At 39.6% G+C, this 18,360-nt stretch overlaps 1 protein-coding gene across 1 annotated transcript in view; it reads left to right on the top strand.

Annotated features, from left to right (window-relative positions):
* The window catches only part of whrnb (whirlin b), a 191,102-nt gene that overhangs the window by 111,158 nt on the left and 61,584 nt on the right, over nt 1–18,360 (top strand). The window lies entirely within an intron of this gene.

Below are 18,360 nucleotides of genomic sequence, written 5' to 3'. Positions count from 1 at the left end.
TCTCTCACTTCCTTTACCCCACTTCTTTTTGCTTTCTTGTATTCTTCTTCGCTGCCCTCCTTTTGTTGAATCATATTTATTATTATGGAATGAAAAGATTTGCCAAAATGTCTGCAGCAATAATGTGCAGCTAACCAATTCTTTGTTTCTATATTTTGCATTTAAAACACAGTTTTATTGTAACCCTAGTCATATCCATCCAAGGGAGTAACTTTGATTTTGACATTGGTGGGGACACAAAAGTGATCCAAGGCAGTTACCAATATTCGTCTGTAGGTGGCAGTAAAGGACCATGGATTTGTTGTATCTAGCCTAGCCTAGTAGTAGTAGAAAGAGGTCTCTGTAAAACGGTGAACGCAGCAGACTCAGCAGCAGACTCAGCGGCTGTCACGCTGTTGATTCTGAAATGCAAGTCGCATATCTGCATGGCCATGCAGTAGCCTACATCTGACTACTTACATTCTGTAAAACCATTAGGTCTATAAATTTAACATTCATTCATCCGGAGGTTTTTTTTATTTATTTTATTTCTTTTTCTATTTTTTTCTGTGTGTTTGTGTAGTTTGATGTTTGTTGGAGTGTTTTTTCCACCGGTTGTGGTGTAGCTCCGGACCTAGTTTTGGGCGTCGGTTCCCTCCAGGCCTTGGTTCACCGTGGGCGACGCCTGTGCTCCCAGCTGTGGACTGCAGTGAGCTCGTTGCTCATTTTACATCATGGTTGTCCAGCGCTCTGCGCTTTAACGCTTGGCGTGATGTTCCGAGCGATGTTGCTTGGTGGTGTCACGGCGGCTGTGCAGGCGGTTTGGGACACACCAGCGCTCTGCGTGGTGGAGCTTCTCTGCTTGCTTTGTGGATCCATGGCGTGGTGTTTGAGCAATGTTGTTGACGGCGTCGCAGCGGCGGTGCTGGAGATGTGGGACTTGTTTTCGTGCGCCTTTTGGTGGGACTGTGGCTGCTACACCACGGGAATTACATCCTGACCCCTACTTGGTGGACTTTTTATTACTTTTTATTATTTATTTATTTATTTATTTATTTTTTATTATATATTTATTTTTTTCTTTCTTTGTTTATTATTGTAAAGCGTCCTTGGGTTTCTTGAAAGGCGCTATATAAATTTAACTTTATTATTATTATTCATTCATCGAGGATATTATCTAACACCAAGTTACATTGCTCCAGCATTTCCTTTTCTCTGCAGCTATGCAGTAGCCTAACTCTGATGCGTCCTGTCACGTTGCTAAACCTGCCTAAGGAGCCACAGCAATACTTTTATGAAGGGTTTCCATACATCAAAAGGATTTTGTTGAGTTTTTAAAGCTCAACAGAAACCCTGCACTTACATTCTTGACTTTGAAGAAGAATGAACGAATGTCTCGTTTCTTGGGAGGGGGGCCGTCATTCATGATACTCAAGTCAGCATGCGAGTCGTAGGGCAAGCATGCATGGACATCGAAGTCCAGCTCAATTTGTAGGCTGACGGAGAGTGGGGGGGGTAGGTCAGGTGTGTACCGTACGTGTGAGATACGGGGGGTTGATGGGCGGGTAGTCACGGCTGCTGTGGGAAGTGTGCTGCTTTTACAGCAGATGGAGTGACAGCTGGAATAGCCAACCATGTAAGTTAGCGAGAAACAGGTAGCTAATCAGAGAATGATATCTACGTTAGAGGGGGGATTATTAGCAGTGTCATACATTTAACCCTTTGTGTGCCATATAATCATTGCTCAGGTTAGGACATCGTTTTTATTGATCGTGATTACACAGTAGCGGCTGAATATTGGTAGGGACACGTCCCTAGCATCCCTACCCAAAATTATGCCCTAGTATCCACCTGAGTCTCACCTTCACAGGAGGTTGTGAGGTTTTGTCCTTCTGTTAGGAGGTTGCAAGTCTGATTAGATGAAGCCACAGCTCTTCATGGCTGCAGGTCTAAGAGCGTAACTGGTCACCTCTATGACATTGCGTTAGCAGTCTGAAAAGATGGCGAGTCTTCCTGCATTTGCTTTCACTCTGCCATGCAGTGGTTCAGTCTCAGCTAGCAGATGTGAATTAGCCTTGGCTAAACAAGGTGAAGAGTGGAAATAAGGGAAGGTTAAAGAAAGGGAGAAAGGAAAATGAACAGAAAGAAAGAAAGAAAGAAAGAAAGAAAGAAAGAAAGAAAGAAAGAAAGAAAGAAAGAAAGAAAGAAAGAAGCAAGGGACTGTTATTAATAAAATAATGAAATATTTTGCATTGGGGCTTTTTTGGTACAGTAAGTTGAATTAATTGTAATCTATATTTGTAACTTTATAAATAACTGTTTGATTCTATACTTTTAGTCACTTACAGGCTTAAGGACATCCTAACAATAACCACTATTTTTACTTATATACTTATACTATAAACACTTTTTATTTAAGTATTTACTTACATACTTGTACTATAAACATTTTTATTTAAGTAAGTATTTACTTTGATACTTATACTATAAACATTATTTACTTAAATACTTGCACAATAAACATTTTTTATTTAAATAAGTATTTACTTCAGTACTTATACTATAAACACTATTTACTTAAATACTCGTATTATAAACACTGTTTATTTAAGTAAGTATTTATACTACAGTGCCTTGCAAAAGTATTCATACCCCTTGAACTTTTTCACATTTTTCCACCTTACAGCCACGAACTTAAAAGTTTTTTATTGAGATTTTATGTGATAGACCAACACAGAGTAGCACATAATTGTGAAGTGAAACGAAAATGATAAATGGTCTTCAAAATTTTAAACAAATAAAAATCTGGAAAATGTGGTGTGCATTAGTATTCAGCCCCCCTGCGTCAATACTTTGTAGAGCCACCTTTTGCTGCAATTACAGCTGCAAGTCTTTTGTGGTATGTCTCTACCAGCTTTGCACATCTAGACACTGAAATTGTTGCCCATTCTTCTTTGCAAAATAGCTCAAGCTCAGCCAGATTGGATGGAGAGCGTCTGTGAACAGCAGTTTTCAAGTCTTGCCACAGATGCTCAATGGGATTTAGGTCTGGACTTTGACTGGGCCATTCTAACACATGAATATTCTTTGATCTAAACCATTCCATTGTAGCTCTGGCTGTATGTTTAGGGTCACTGTCTTGCTGGCTGGTGAATCTCCTTCCCAGTCTCAAGTCTTTTGCAGCCTCCAACAGGTTTTCTTCCAGGATTGCCCTGTATTTAGCTCCATCCATCTTCCCATCAACTCTGACCAGCTTCCCTGTCCCTGCTGAAGAAAAGCATCCCCATAGCATGATGCTGCCACCACCATGTTTCACAGTGAGGATGGTGTGTGCAGGGTGATGAGCAGTGTTAGTTTTCCGCCACACATAGCGCTTTGCATTTAGGCCAAAAAGTTCAACTTTGGTCTCATCTGACCAAAGCACCTTCTTCCACATGTTTGCTGTGTCCCCTACATGGCTTCTTATGCCTGTCTTTCAACAATGGCTTTCTTCTTGCCACTCTTCCAAAAAGGCCAGATTTGTGGAGTGTACGACTTATAGTTGTCCTGTGCACAGATTCTCCCACCTGAGCTGTGGATTTCTGCAGCTCCTCCAGAGTGATCATGGGCCTCTTGGCTGCTTCTCTGACCAGTGATCTCATTGCTCGCTCTGTCGGTTTAGGTGGATGGCCATGTCTTGGTACGGTAGGTTTGCAGTTGTGCCATACTTTTTCCATTTTTGAATGATGGATTGAACAGTGCTTCTTGAGATGTTCAGAGCTTGGGATATTTTTTTATAACCTAACCCTGCTTTAAACTTCTCCAGAACTTTATCCCTGACCTGTCTGGTGAGTTCGTTGGTCTTCATGATGCTGTTTGTTCTTCAGTGTTCTCTAACAAACCACTGAGGCCTTCACAGAACAAGTGTATTTATGCTGAGAGTAAATTACACACAGTAGGACTCTATTAACTAATTAGATGACTTCTGAAGGCAATTGATTGCACAGGATTGTATTTAGAGGTATCAGAGGACAGGGGGCTGAATACTAATGCACACCACATTTTTCAGATTTTTATTTGTTTAAAAATTTTGAAGACCATTTATCATTTTCGTTTCACTTCACAATTATGTGCTACTCTGTGTTGGTCTATCACAAAATCTCAATAAAAACTTTTAAGTTTGTGGTTGTAAGGTGGAAAAATGTGAAAAAGTTCAAGGGGTATGAATACTTTTGCAAGGCACTGTATAAATACTATTTACTTCAATACTTGTACAATAAACACTATTTACTTCAATACTTGTACTGTAAACACTATTTATGTAAGTATTTACTTCAATACTTATACTATAAATACTATTTACTTCAATACTTGTACTATAAATACTATTTACTTCAATACTTGTACTATAAACGCTAAGTATTTACTTCAATACTTATACTATAAACACTATTATTTAAGTAAGTATTTACTTCAATACTTATACTATAAATACTATTTACTTCAATACTTGTACTATAAACACTATTTATTTAAGTAAGTATTCACTTCAATACTTATACTATAAATACTATTTACTTCAATACTTAGACTATAAATACCATTTACTTCAATACTTGTACTATAAACACTATTTACTTCAATACTTATACGATAAATACCATTTACTTCAATACTTGTACTATAAATACTATTTACTTCAATACTTGTACTATAAACACTATTTATTTAAGTAAGTATTTACTTCAATACTTGTACTATAAACACTATTATTTAAGTACGTATTTACTTCAATACTTGTACTATAAACACTATTATTTAAGTAAGTATTTACTTCAATACTTATACTATAAATACTATTTACTTCAATACTTAGACTATAAATACCATTTACTTCAATACTTGTACTATAAACACTATTTACTTCAATACTTATACGATAAATACCATTTACTTCAATACTTGTACTATAAATACTATTTACTTCAATACTTGTACTATAAACACTATTTATTTAAGTAAGTATTTACTTCAATACTTGTACTAAAAACACTATTATTTAAGTAAGTGCTTACTTCAATACTTGTACTATAAACACTATTTACTTCAATACTTGTACTATAAATAATATTTACTTCAATACTTGTACTATAAACACTATTTATTTAAGTATTTACTTCAATACTTATACTATAAATACTATTTACTTAAATACTTGCACTATAAACATTTTTTATTTAAGTATTTACTTATACTTGTACTATAAAAACTTTTAATTAAGTATTTACTTCAGTACTTATACTATAAATACTGTTTACTTAAATACTTGCACTATAAACATTTTTATTTAAGTATTTACTTCAATACTTATACTATAAACACTATTTACTTGTACTATAAAAACTTTTAAGTATTTACTTAAATGCTTATATTATAAACACTATTGACTTGAATACTTGTACTTTAAACAATTTTTATGCAAGTATTTCCTTACATACTTATTATATAAACACTACTTAAACACTTGTACTATAAATACTTTTTACTTAAGTATTTACCTATATTCTTGTACTATAAACACCTTTTTAAGTATACAGCTTTTTTACTTAAATACTTATACTATAAACACTATTTACTTACCCACTTGCACTATAAACACTACTTAAATACTGATACTATAAACACTATTTAGTGCAGTACTGTGGCATTCTGCATCTTTCTATGAATTTATCATGTTTCTGAAGCAGTTTTTCTCAGATCAAGCTTCACTTTAAACTTGTGTCCCTTCCCATAACTTGACCTGCTATATGTTTTAGATAATTACACTCTCAGTAGCTTTGGGGTCATTTAATTTAACTGCTATCATCACCCGAGGTGTAAAATAGCCCCCGTGATCCATAATAGCACACATCCAGTGAGCAGCACTGTGTTAAATATAAACCTGTAAATGGTGCAGTGTTAGAGTGGTGTTGTTGCATGAGTTAAAGCCCCGCTGCAGGAGTTTAGCCACTGCAGTGGTGGAACACTGATGTGTCAGCAGCTTTCTGGACCTTAAAGGCTGGACATGAATGAAAGCTGTAGGGGGTTGGTGAGGAAATGGCGGGGGTAAAAGTGGAATGAAAGTGTTGGTATCGGAAGTCTTTAGTCTTTTTTTTTTTTTCCTCTCTGGCTGCCAGGATGTGGATTACATTAGCGCTGGAGTAACCTTGGAGAGTATGGCTCCGTAAATCAGCCCCTGCTCTCTGTACAGCCCTCACACACCCCAGCCCTTTGGGACCTGGGCACATGGAGCTCTTTTATTAGGATAGAATGAGTGTGCAGAGTCTGTCATTGAGTCCTGTTACCCAGTAGTGGCAAGACAGCAAAGGTATGTCTGACCATTTGCAAACCTGATGATCTATCAAAGACCAGGCGAAAAGAGTTCAACTGTTTTTAGATTTAAAACAAACTTTTTATCGGGCTCTTAAATGAAGTTTATCCTTTTCTGAGCCTTACAGGTGTCTATATACACTCACTGGCCACTTTAATAAGAACACCTGTACACCTGGTCATTCATGCAATTATCCAATCAGCCAATCATGTTGCAGCATCATGCAGATGCAGGACAAGAGTTTCAGTTAATGTTCACATCAAACATCAGAGTGTGGAGGAAATGTGAGCTCGGTAACTTTTTCCATGGCATGGTTGTTAGTGTGGTTGGAGTATTTCAGAAACTGCTACTCATCCCCCACAGGAAATACTTATGCAACTAATGTACAGGTGTTTCACACCAACGGGGGTGAATACTTATGCAATCAGAAACTCTGCATTTTTTTTTTTATTCGTCAATAATTTTGCAAAATATATTGAATTTCTTTCCTCTTCAATATTATGAGCTATTTAGTGTAAATTTATGATGTATAATCCCACTTCTATTCCAGGTTGTAACACTAAAAATATATGGGGAAAATCAGTGGGGATGAATAATTATGCAAGCTATGGTATTTTATTTTAATAATTGGGAAGATGAAGTCATGACTTCTGTCGGTCTATCCTTTCATGATTATTGTCCCCCCTGTAAAGATGAGTAAAGAGAGTTAGGAAACATCCCACCTTTTGGTGAAGTCGCTTCATCTCATACTGAAACAAAAAAGAGAAAAATCCAACCTTTAAAGCTAGACGGCCTTTCGCTTTCATAAAATCGGTGAAATTTAGTTCTCTCTGAAATGTGGTCATTGTGATATATGTTTATTTCTGTAATATCTCAAAAAATATCAGGCCATTCTGTGGCTGGGAAGTTATTTAATTTGAGGGGATTAAAGCAAATAATGTGCATGAAATCACTTGCTTCGCGCAGTCAAGCAGACAGAGGAAGTCCGTGTGCGCATGCGCAGGTTTACCTTTGAGCGTGCACTGACAGTTCTATCATTCTGTCGCTAAACGAACAGCTGATCACACCGAGGTGCTCGCTGAGCGCCGATATTTATTAGTTTGGTCCTGTGTTTCCTTTCCTTCGTATATAACATAACGTCTTTTCTTCTCACTTTCCGTTACTGTAGTCGGTCTTTCACGTTTCATTCGCACGCTCACGTCCTCCATTTTTCTCTCCTGTTTCAAATTTGTATCCCACAATGCCTTGCACGAACGGGGAAAGCCCACCACGTGATGCATGACGTAGCATCTTGAATTGGGTCATGGTGAAGCAGGAAAAATAGCGGAGAATTTAGGGCCACGTGGCTCTAAATTCATTAATTGTTCTATTTTCAAAAAAAAAAACTAATAAAATTGGAAGTTTGTGATTCGAGTTCAGTAGCTTTCGGTCCACTAAACAAAAATAATTGGGTGTCGGGGAAAATTCTTTTTATGGCTTCCAGTTGAAAAATCTGAAAGGCAGTCTACATGAAAGGTCCCATGGCATGAAATTTTCACTTTCTGAGGTTTTTTAACGTTAAAATGAGTTCCTCTGACCTTCTTAAGTCACCCCAGTGGCTAGAAATTTCATAATGTGTAAACCAAACTATGCCCAACATTTGAGAATGGCGCGTCAAAATGGCGCGTTGATAAGCTCTTCCCTTTACTACGTCAGCAAGGGAGATGATCCCCACGCCTCCCCCCCCCCGGATTCCCACCCACTGTATGGATTGCCCCGCCCAGTTGTAGTGAGGAGACCATAGAGGACACAACAACATGGCATCACCTAAGCGAGCGAAACATGGAAATTGCGCTGTACATGGATGTGACAACACAGAAAAGAGTCTGTTTTTACTGCCGACGGGAGAGCCCCTGAAGACGCAGTGGCTTAATTTTATTTACTCCAATAATACGCCGTCGAGTCTACCTAAGACGGTGAATGTTTGTCGGAAGCATTTTCCTGAGGAATGTTTCCACAACTTGGGACAGTACAGGGCAGGTTTTGCACATCAACTGTCACTGAAGCCTGGGTCCGTACCAAGCATCCCTGCCGCATCAGCAACAAACACCGAACAAGTAAGTGTATAACTGGTTGTTTTGCCGTGTTTTAAAATCGGTGCGTTAGCCTAGCAATGGCTACATTAGCTGTGCAGCTAACTGCTTCCTGCAGTTAGCCAGGTAATCTGCGCTACAAAACTAAAGAGCATTTAGTCTGGAAATTGACTGTAACTTATGAGCTTATGTTTGACTATTGCTCCGCAATGCATGTCTTCTGTTGGATAAGCGCTACGTTGCTGTAGTTGCTGCTTCTATCTTCTTTGGTTATGGAGTGCGTGTTCAAGCCTAGGGTATTATACGTTCGTAAACTACCACTCCGAACACTCTCACTCTCTGTTCTCTGTGTCACGTTGAGTTTACGAAAGGAGTCCGAGGGAGAACGGGGTTTTGTCTTAGCAGCGTGGCTACAGGCGCTGATAGCAGCGAGTATGTGTGTGCACGCAAACACTATACTACTAGTGTTGTACACACATTTTCCCACTCCCTTATTTAGACTTGTGAAGGAACCTGATTAGTGGTCATTTCTTCTTATGTTATGTATTTCTCATATTTATTTTTGTGTGTCCATAATTTTCTGTCAGTATGTAGATCAGTATCAGTATTGCCATTGCTACTGTTCACACACAGCTAGCATGGCCGCAGCTTGGTCAAGCCCCTCCCCCTCCCCCCATGGCCCGCCCCCACCCTTTACCCTTCCCCGCCTCCTGCTTCTCATTAGCAAAATGACGCACTGGGAAAAGCGCTGAAATGGGGCTTTCTCCCAGGAGGCTATATTTATGTGCCGAGGGTTCATTTCGAGAAAGGCTGCGGATATAACATCCGGAAGCCTCCACGAGCCCGTTTAAAGCATCAACAAACCACCATGCCATGGGACCTTTAAGTGAACTAAATTTATTCAGGGAAAAACAAATCTCTGAATACAAATATAAAATACAAATGAATTTGAAACATATAATTTGAATGATTAAAAAGACTATATTATTACTGCATGAATATGATAGCTTTTATGTATGTAAACATTGTAGTACTAACAGATGGAATAACATATGGACTGAGAGGCAGCATAATATGATGTGCTCATTAGTGTGTGTATGTATGTATATATATATATATATATATATATATATATATATATATATATATATATATATATATATATATATATATATATATAGAGAGAGAGAGAGAGAGAGAGAGAGAGAGAGAGAGAGAGATTTAACATTCAGTATGAATGTTTATTTAAAAGAAAGAGCAAAATTCCACAGTTATGACAGTGTGAAAATGGAATTGCATCTAAATTGAGATTGTTATTAGCTCATCCGGCCGACAGGTGATGAGTTTATGCCGTCATGTGTTGTCCGTCATCCGTCCAGCGTCATCCACATCTCACGAAAATTGCTTCGTCTCTCAATTCTTCAGCGATTTTTATTCTTTTTGGCAGGAAGGTGGGTCTGCCTGGGGTGCATATAGCTTCTACCCAAATTTACATAATTGCAATTAATAATGAAGATATGGAGTAATTAAGCCCTAACAAGCAGTTTCCACACAAATCGCTTCTTCTCCCTCAATTCTTCACCGATTTTGATTCTTTCTGGCATGAAGGTAGGGGTACGTAGGGTGCATAGAACTTTCTACCCAGATTTGCTTAATTACAATTATTAATAAAGTTATGGACTAATTAAGCTTTAATGAGCAGTTCAACAAAAATTGCTTCTTCTTGGTCCATTCCTCACTGTTTTGGATTCTTTCTGGTAAATAGTTGAACTGGACTGATTAAGAGTAGAACTGCGAAAGGTTTCAATCATTTCCTTCCTTCACTTTCAATCATTTCCTTCTGGACTTGACGGGGCTGGAGTGAGCTACGCCGTCATTGACGGTCTCGTTATTCTTATTAGTAGTTGTAGTAGTAGTCATGGGCGCCGCCAGGGGGGAAAGGTTAGAACAATTCTAGGGGCCCAGCACTACCATAGGGCCCTTTAAGGGGCTGATAATATGCTTTTAATGATTTTAATAAGACTTTTGAAATAACAACAATGCAATATTCCATCTGGTAAAATGAGCTAATTGAACAAGGTTGTCTATTTCTTCAGTTCTTCAACATATTGTCATTTAACCCTCCCCCTTTTGCGAAATGGTACGGTCCAGTTCTGGTAGAAGCGCGATGCGTTAAATCTGTGTGCTGATCAGTGCAACGCTACTTGCTGCTGTGTCGCGGTGCAGCAGCCAGCCAGCAGTGGAGTGCGTACAGTCTATGATCGCTAAATATGAAGAGTGGCTGTCAAAAACGTAAAGAAAGGCAGCTGAAAGCTGAGAGGGACCGGAGAGGCAGACAACTGGTCACTCAGTTTTTCCCAAAGAAAGGTAGCTATCGCTCACATGTGTGTTCAAAATATTAGCGAATGGTAAATGAACAGTATGAACGTGGTTGGATTAGCCTATCAAGAGAGCACTTTTACAGTTTGTACAGTGACATTTTTTCCATTTTAATAACTGAACGGACTTGTGTGATAAACAAGATGAAATATTACGTTATGCTGGTGCTAATAACTAGTGCTAATAACCAGTTTCATAACTAATGGGGTGCCCTAAATATGCACAGATTCAGCCTCAGGGGGACCTCCGCCCTACCAAACCACTGAACCCCCCTTTGGAGAAGGAGGTAAGCAGCAATACAACGCATAAATGCTTTAGGATTGAAGTTTTTAATGAGCGAGTGCCATATACAGTTTGGTAGATTAAAGTGTTGCTAATAACGGATACCAGTCAAGTGTTTGACATGGTTATGTGTGTGGAATGTTCACACGTTCTAAACCATTGGTTTCAAATTGAGGAGCTGGAGAAAGCGCAGCACACATAAAAGAGGGATAGAGGTTACAACATATGAAGAAATACGTACATAATTGATCAAATTGAAATGTCACTCCGTGTCACTTTGAAATAAATTTATAATAAGATGTTTCCTGGCGGCACGGTGGTGTAGTGGTTAGCGCTGTCGCCTCACAGCAAGAAGGTCCTGGGTTCGAGCCCCGGGGCCGGCGAGGGCCTTTCTGTGTGGAGTTTGCATGTTCTCCCCGTGTCCGCGTGGGTTTCCTCCGGGTGCTCTGGTTTCCCCCACAGTCCAAAGACATGCAGGTTAGGTTAACCGGTGACTCTAAATTGACCGTAGGTGTGAATGTGAGTGTGAATGGTTGTCTGTGTCTATGTGTCAGCCCTGCGATGACCTGGCGACTTGTCCAGGATGTACCCCGCCTTTTGCCCGTAGTTAGCTGGGATAGGCTCCAGCTTGCCTGCGACCCTGTAAAAGGATGAAGCGGCTAGAGATAATGAGATGAGATGTTTCCTGTCTTTTATGGGTAACATTTGTGCCAATAATAATAATATAATAATGACAATAGTGTAATTGTGACAAGGGTGGGCAAAGTTGGGGGGCCCAAAATTCTAATCTTTCATGGGGCCCAAAATTTCTGGCAGCGCCCTTGGTAGTAGTCATAGTATATTTTTCACTGACCAGAGTGCAGTCTAAACAGTACTTTGGCTCAGAACCTTTCAGGGACAGATGCAGTGTGCAAATACTTATGAAGTATTGATTTTGCATTGGAGGTAGTGAAAACTCCTCTTCCTTGGAAAAAAAACCCTTCTTCTCTTTCTCTCTCTATCTCAGTGCCTTACCCTTGAGCAGTGTATAAAGTCACAGATTTTACCCCTGCTGTGTGTGATGAGTGTCAGGATTGTACTTTTCATTTCTCATAGCAACATTCATTTATTCATTTATAATTTGGAGTGTGAAGAACGATCCCCACGAGACAGAGCTTCAATGGGCCGACGGTCAGTTCACATCTGCTGTCAGATTACAGCAGAATGTTTCACGCAATAATATGACAGAAGATGGGTTATTAGACCGTACTTAGCCTTGATTCCAGCTGAGCGGTGACGTCTGGATCGGGTGCTGTTTCACAGGGGAATTGAATGAGGAGGGATTTTTTGTGAGCTGAGTACAAGCAGTACCCTTCTCTGTCAGTCCTTTGTACCCTTCACATCATGTACCCTGCACTGTATAAGAAGGATTCCTCAAATTGAATTAGGAGCAAATGAAATTAAAAGGTAAACGTTAAAGTATTAAAAAACATTTTACCCTGAAGATCAATTGTGTTATGGGGAATAGCGTTTGGAGGGCGAGGATATGGAGACACTGAAGCTTAATTTAAAAAAAAAAGCGCCACCATTCAATCCAATCTTTTCCAGTTGCACTTTTATTTCTTGAGATGTAATTTGATGTATGTATGACATGTTTTCAGGTACGAGTTCTTTCTCTGCTTGGTTGCTAGAAATAGCTTAAATTGCTCCCTCTTCGTTTTTTTTTTTTTTTTTCTAATAACGGCAACACTCGGAGACATGCAGAGAAAGAGAAGGAGAAAGACGTCTCTCTTTGTGTTTCTCAGCCTGCGGCTGGTTCTAATGTACTTCTGATTAAAGAGGATGTCAAAGGGGAGAAGGCAGGAGACGCACATTCTGTGCAGAGGCAGCAGACAGTGGGTTAATGACACAGAAGCAGGGGAAGTGAGCGAGTGAATGAGTGCAACAGAGTGACTCATAGTCACAGCCCTTTCATTCCCCAGGGCTTGTGGGACTTAATATTAGCTCCATTTGAGTGGAGAGGCCTCAGAAGTCTGGCCATGCACCTGATTCAGGATCTGTTTGCTGTGTTTTACTAAAGCCTACACACTGCCCTGAACACACACTTCATTTCACTAAAGCAGCTGTTTGATCAGATGTACTTCAACGAAGCATAATACCATTATAGTGACTCAACGCAACAATATAAAGTTGCTGAAAGGCTTACTGCACTGTCTCGCATGCACATAAAAGGGAAATAATGTAATATAAGGAATAAAACATAATAAGCAACAAATCAACAAAGGAAATTTGATTGTTTTGAAATTACAGCATGTTTCAAAGTGTCCTGCTCCACTTTTCCCAGTAATCTGCCAAAAGTAACAATTTTTTTGTGTATTAACAAATGACAGACTTTTTTTTATTCGTTTATAGCAGTGTTTAATGTAGTGGAATGTCCGTAAAATAAACTAGTTCCTGTTATCACTTACATTATAGCAGCTATAAACAGTCATTCCCTCTTCAGTTTCTCTTTTTCTCCTTCTTGAAGTTAGAAAGACAAACATCTCATCTCATCTCATTATCTCTAGCCGCTTTATCCTTCTACAGGGTCGCAGGCAAGCTGGAGCCTATCCCAGCTGACTACGGGCGAAAGGCGGGGTACACCCTGGACAAGTCACCAGGTCATCACAGGGCTGACACATAGACACAGACAACCATTCACACTCACATTCACACCTACGGTCAATTTAGAGTCACCAGTTAACCTAACCTGCATGTCTTTGGACTGTGGGGGAAACCGGAGCACCCGGAGGAAACCCACGCGGACACGGGGAGAACATGCAAACTCCACACAGAAAGGCCCTCGCCGGCCCCGGGGCTCAAACCCAGGACCTTCTTGCTGTGAGGCGACAGCGCTAACCACTACACCACCGTGCCACCCGAAAGACAAACATTTTCGAAAAAAAAAAAAACTTGTTATTTTACCGAGAAACAACAAAACCATGAGATCCCATGTCAGAAAACGTAGTTACAGCTTCATCTCTGACAGTTATAATGCCGGGAGGAAGTCACGGCTGAAAGATTAGAGAAGCAGCTTTGGGACCAGAAGGTTCCTGGTTTGATTCCCTGGACCAGCAGAACTGGTTGCAGTGCCCTAGAGCAAGGCACCTAACCCTCAACTGTTCCAGCAAGAGTGGTGGCATACCTTGTGTTTGAAGAAAAACTGATGATGTGATTATAAGTTCGAGTGGTGCCTGGCCATAACTATAAAGCACTGACACCGGAGGCTCCTTCCATAAATGTAAAATTACATTAGATTAGATTAGATTTTATTGATCCCTTTGGGCGGGTTCCCTCAGGGAAATTAAGATTCCAGCAGCATCATTACAGTTAAACAGAGAAAATAAATAGAGAAAACTTCTAGATAAATTAAAAATAAATTATTTACATATATAAATATAAAAAGAATAAGATATGGGGAAGAGAGGGGGGAAGGGGGCAGCGGCAGGAGAGATATTGCACATTATATTGCACATTGTCCGGTATTGCTTATTGTTAGGCTAGGCTACTGCTCCTTCCCGTCCTCTGTCCTCCTGTTACCCCTCCTCCCCCCCAGAGAGGAGTTGTACAGTCTGATGGCGTGAGGGACAAAGGAGTTTTTAAGTCTGTTCCTCCTGCACTTGGGAAGGAGCATTCTGTCACTGAACAGGCTCCTCTGGGTGCTGATGACGGTGTGCAGAGGGTGACTGGCATCGTCCATGATGTTCAATAGTTTGTCCATAGACCTATTCTCTGCCACCATCACCAGAGAGTCCAGCTTCATGTACATCAATGACATTTAGCAGACACTCTTATTCAGGTGTGACGTACAACATGTTGTGCCTTGCTCAAGGGTGCTTCAGCCATTCCTGCTGGTCCAGGGAATCAAACTGGTGACCTTGTGGTCCCAAAGCTGCTTCTCTAACCATTAGGCCATGGCTCTGCCTAAATAAACATCTCATAGAAAATGTCAACATAATTATCCTGTCCACATTCACTGGATATGAGCAATCACGTGCTCTGATTGATTGATTACTCGACTACTAGGCTATCAGCTCATGTACCGTGAGCAGAGAAAAACAAAATGGCGGAGTGTGTTGTTCAATCAACCAAGGACGAAATAAAAACTCTACTCAAAAACAAAACCCCCAAAAATACAAAAAACCAACAAGCTATGGAATAAAAGTGTTTGATGTTAAGAACGTATGTTTTTTTTATTTTTCAAGAATTATTATTATCATCGCATTTTTCACAAATTGCTGCTGTCATTTCACTGGTTCTAAGTGGAAATGATTGTGTCAGACATTTTGTATAAAGTTTTGTATAAAGTTTTTATTTATCAAATTTGCAAAAGATAGCAATAAAAATGCTCTGTTTATCAAAATCCAGTGAATGTGGATAGAATAAAACAGTTATTCCACTCAGTCTCGTCATACATGGCTTACAGCCAAATCGGTGCTACATGCCTCATTGGTTATCAGCTCATGTATGGCTCAATTTTGTGGAATAACTGTTAATTATACACATTTAAAAAAAATCTGCTTATGAAATTCCTGTCTCAGCTGTCACTATACAAACAATAACATATTATAACTAGAAGGGCACTCGGTAGAGTGGATACCGCCGCCAAACCACATATTATCAACATCAAAATCAACTCACTTGAATTTAGGATTATACTAAAGCTGTACACCAAATTTCATCCAACTCCGTTCACTTCTTTTTGTAATGTGATGTTGGGAACAAACAGAAAAAAAATCCTGGATCAAGTCAAGTCAAGTCAACTTTATTGTCAAATATGTTATACATGCTCGACATACAGCACAGATGAAATTTCAGTCCTCTCTGACCCACGGTGCAAACAGGCAATGCAATAAATAAAAATAAAATAACTGAAATAAACATTATAAACAGTATAAACACTCTAGATAAGAAACAGACATAGACTAAATATATATATAGGGCGGCATGGTGGTGTAGTGGTTAGCGCTGTCGCCTCACAGCAAGAAGGTCCAGGTTCGAGTCCCGTGGCCGGCGAGGGCCTTTCTGTGCGGAGTTTGCATGTTCTCCCCGTGTCTGCGTGGGTTTCCTCCGGGTGCTCCGGTTTCCCCCACAGTCCAAAGACATGCAGGTTAGGTTAACTGGTGACTCTAAATTGACCGTAGGTGCGAATGTGAGTGTGAATGGTTGTCTGTGTCTATGTGTCAGCCCTGTGATGACCTGGCAACTTGTCCAGGGTGTACCCTGCCTTTCGCCCGTAGTCAGCTGGGATAGGCTCCAGCTTGCCTGCGACCCTGTAGAACAGGATAAAGCGGCTACAGATAATGAGATGAGATGAATGAGGCAAAAACATAACCACTTCCAACAAAGTTGGAGGAGGTAACAAGTATATTAATATAAACCTTACAGCTGGAACTACTGTCAGAGCTGCTGTTATAGAACATTAATCAACACCTTCTGTCCAATCAGAATCCAGAATTCTTCACCAATCAACAACAATTTTGTGTTCCATTCTCAACTTGTCTCCATACTCATATGAAGACTTCTACTTAAAGTAGTACATTTAAGCATGTGATTTTTAAATTAATCTTTTCTTTTGAATGGTAACCTCCAGTTATATCCAAGTCCTTGTTAAAGTATTCATCCTCCAACGCTTGTTTACACATCAGTCATTGCCACAAGCTGGGATTTGTATAAATCTCAAGTGCTCACCCCCCTATCCTGTTTTAGTACTTATTCATTTGGTAGATGTTCTGATCCAAAGCGACTTTAATTGAATTGAACTGAGCAGACATTAGGCTTAGATTAGGTTAGATTAGGTTAGATTAGATTAGATTAGATTAGATTAGATTAGATTAGATTAGATTAGATTAGATTAGGTCAGGTCTTCCTCAAAGGCTCAACAGTCATGGTGCCAGGAGTTTAAAGTGTATGTAATGCCTTATTGTTATGCTTTAAAATGAATATATATCATTAGTAACCACCAAAATGAATTAATAAAGCAGGAGGAAAAATAATATTAATTATTTCCATACATCCATTTTCTTCCACTTATCCAAAGTCGGGTCGTGGTGGCAGCAGGCTAAGTAGGGTATTCCAGGTGTCCCTCTCCCCAGCAACGCTTTCCAGTTCCTCCTGGGGGATCCCAAGGTGCTCCCAGGCCAGATGAGATATATAATCTCTCCAGCATGTTCTGGGTCTACCATGAGGTCTCCTCCTAATTGTTATTTTATTATCAAGTACAAAACTATCGATGAATTGCAGCTTCTGAATCCCGGGAAAAGGCAGCCTTGCCCCAGGGCTAATCTCACCATGGAACCCTGGTTATCTGGGTCATTTAGGTTCATCTGACTCCGTGCTTGTTTACTCACTGAGATTGGATATTGTTGTTGGAATCTTACAAAAATAACGATGGGAAAGCGCTGCGTTGTGTTTGGATGTTCAAATACATATACAACAGGACATTCAGTTCATGAGTTTCCGAGAAATGACACTAATCTAAAGCGACAGTGGGTGAGGTTTGTGCAAACGAAGCGGGCAGATTTCGTGTCACCGACTAATAATAAATCTGATTCATCAAGTGTTCATCACCACCAGAACGACCACATGGGAATTATTGGAGCAAAAAAGGAACTGATTTATTAAATAAATGACATTTGATCTGACATTTGGACAGTTTGTCAATTCCCCTATTATCACACACACACACACACACACACACACACACACACACACACACACAGTGCACCAGACGCAGGATTCTGAGCAATATTTACATGCTTGCGACATCTGATCTTATCATATCTGATGCACTTTACCAGGAAGAAAAATGCGCGCGTAATCATTATCATCATCATCATTAATTATTAACTGAAATGTGTTAAATGCCCTCAAATTACAATATTGCAAGACTCGATTTGCTTTTAGTTTTGTTCAAGAAAACATGATGAAAGGTAACCACTGCATCCTACACATATCTATCTATCTATCTATCTATCTATCTATCTATCTATCTGTCTATTTCTCCATCTCACGCGTGCTACAGAGGAAGACTGTTGTGAACTGAGTGAACTGGCAGTTTCTTGTCTTGGGGGCTAGAAAAGATAACCATTTACTCCAGAATATTCTTGATAATTATCTTCCCCTTCATCCGACATATAAGAATCCCAATCACTATCAGAATTCTCTCCAAAGCGTGATTCCATATTGAGACCGGTTTAACCACTGCTGCGCACGGGAATGAAATTGATACCTGAATTGTAACACGTGACATCACGCATCCCTTTGGGATCTTCCGAATGA

The sequence above is a fragment of the Neoarius graeffei genome, chromosome 24 (genome assembly GCF_027579695.1).
Source record: "Neoarius graeffei isolate fNeoGra1 chromosome 24, fNeoGra1.pri, whole genome shotgun sequence".
NCBI lineage: Eukaryota > Metazoa > Chordata > Actinopteri > Siluriformes > Ariidae > Neoarius > Neoarius graeffei.
This window is presented reverse-complemented; position numbering and strand designations above follow the sequence as displayed.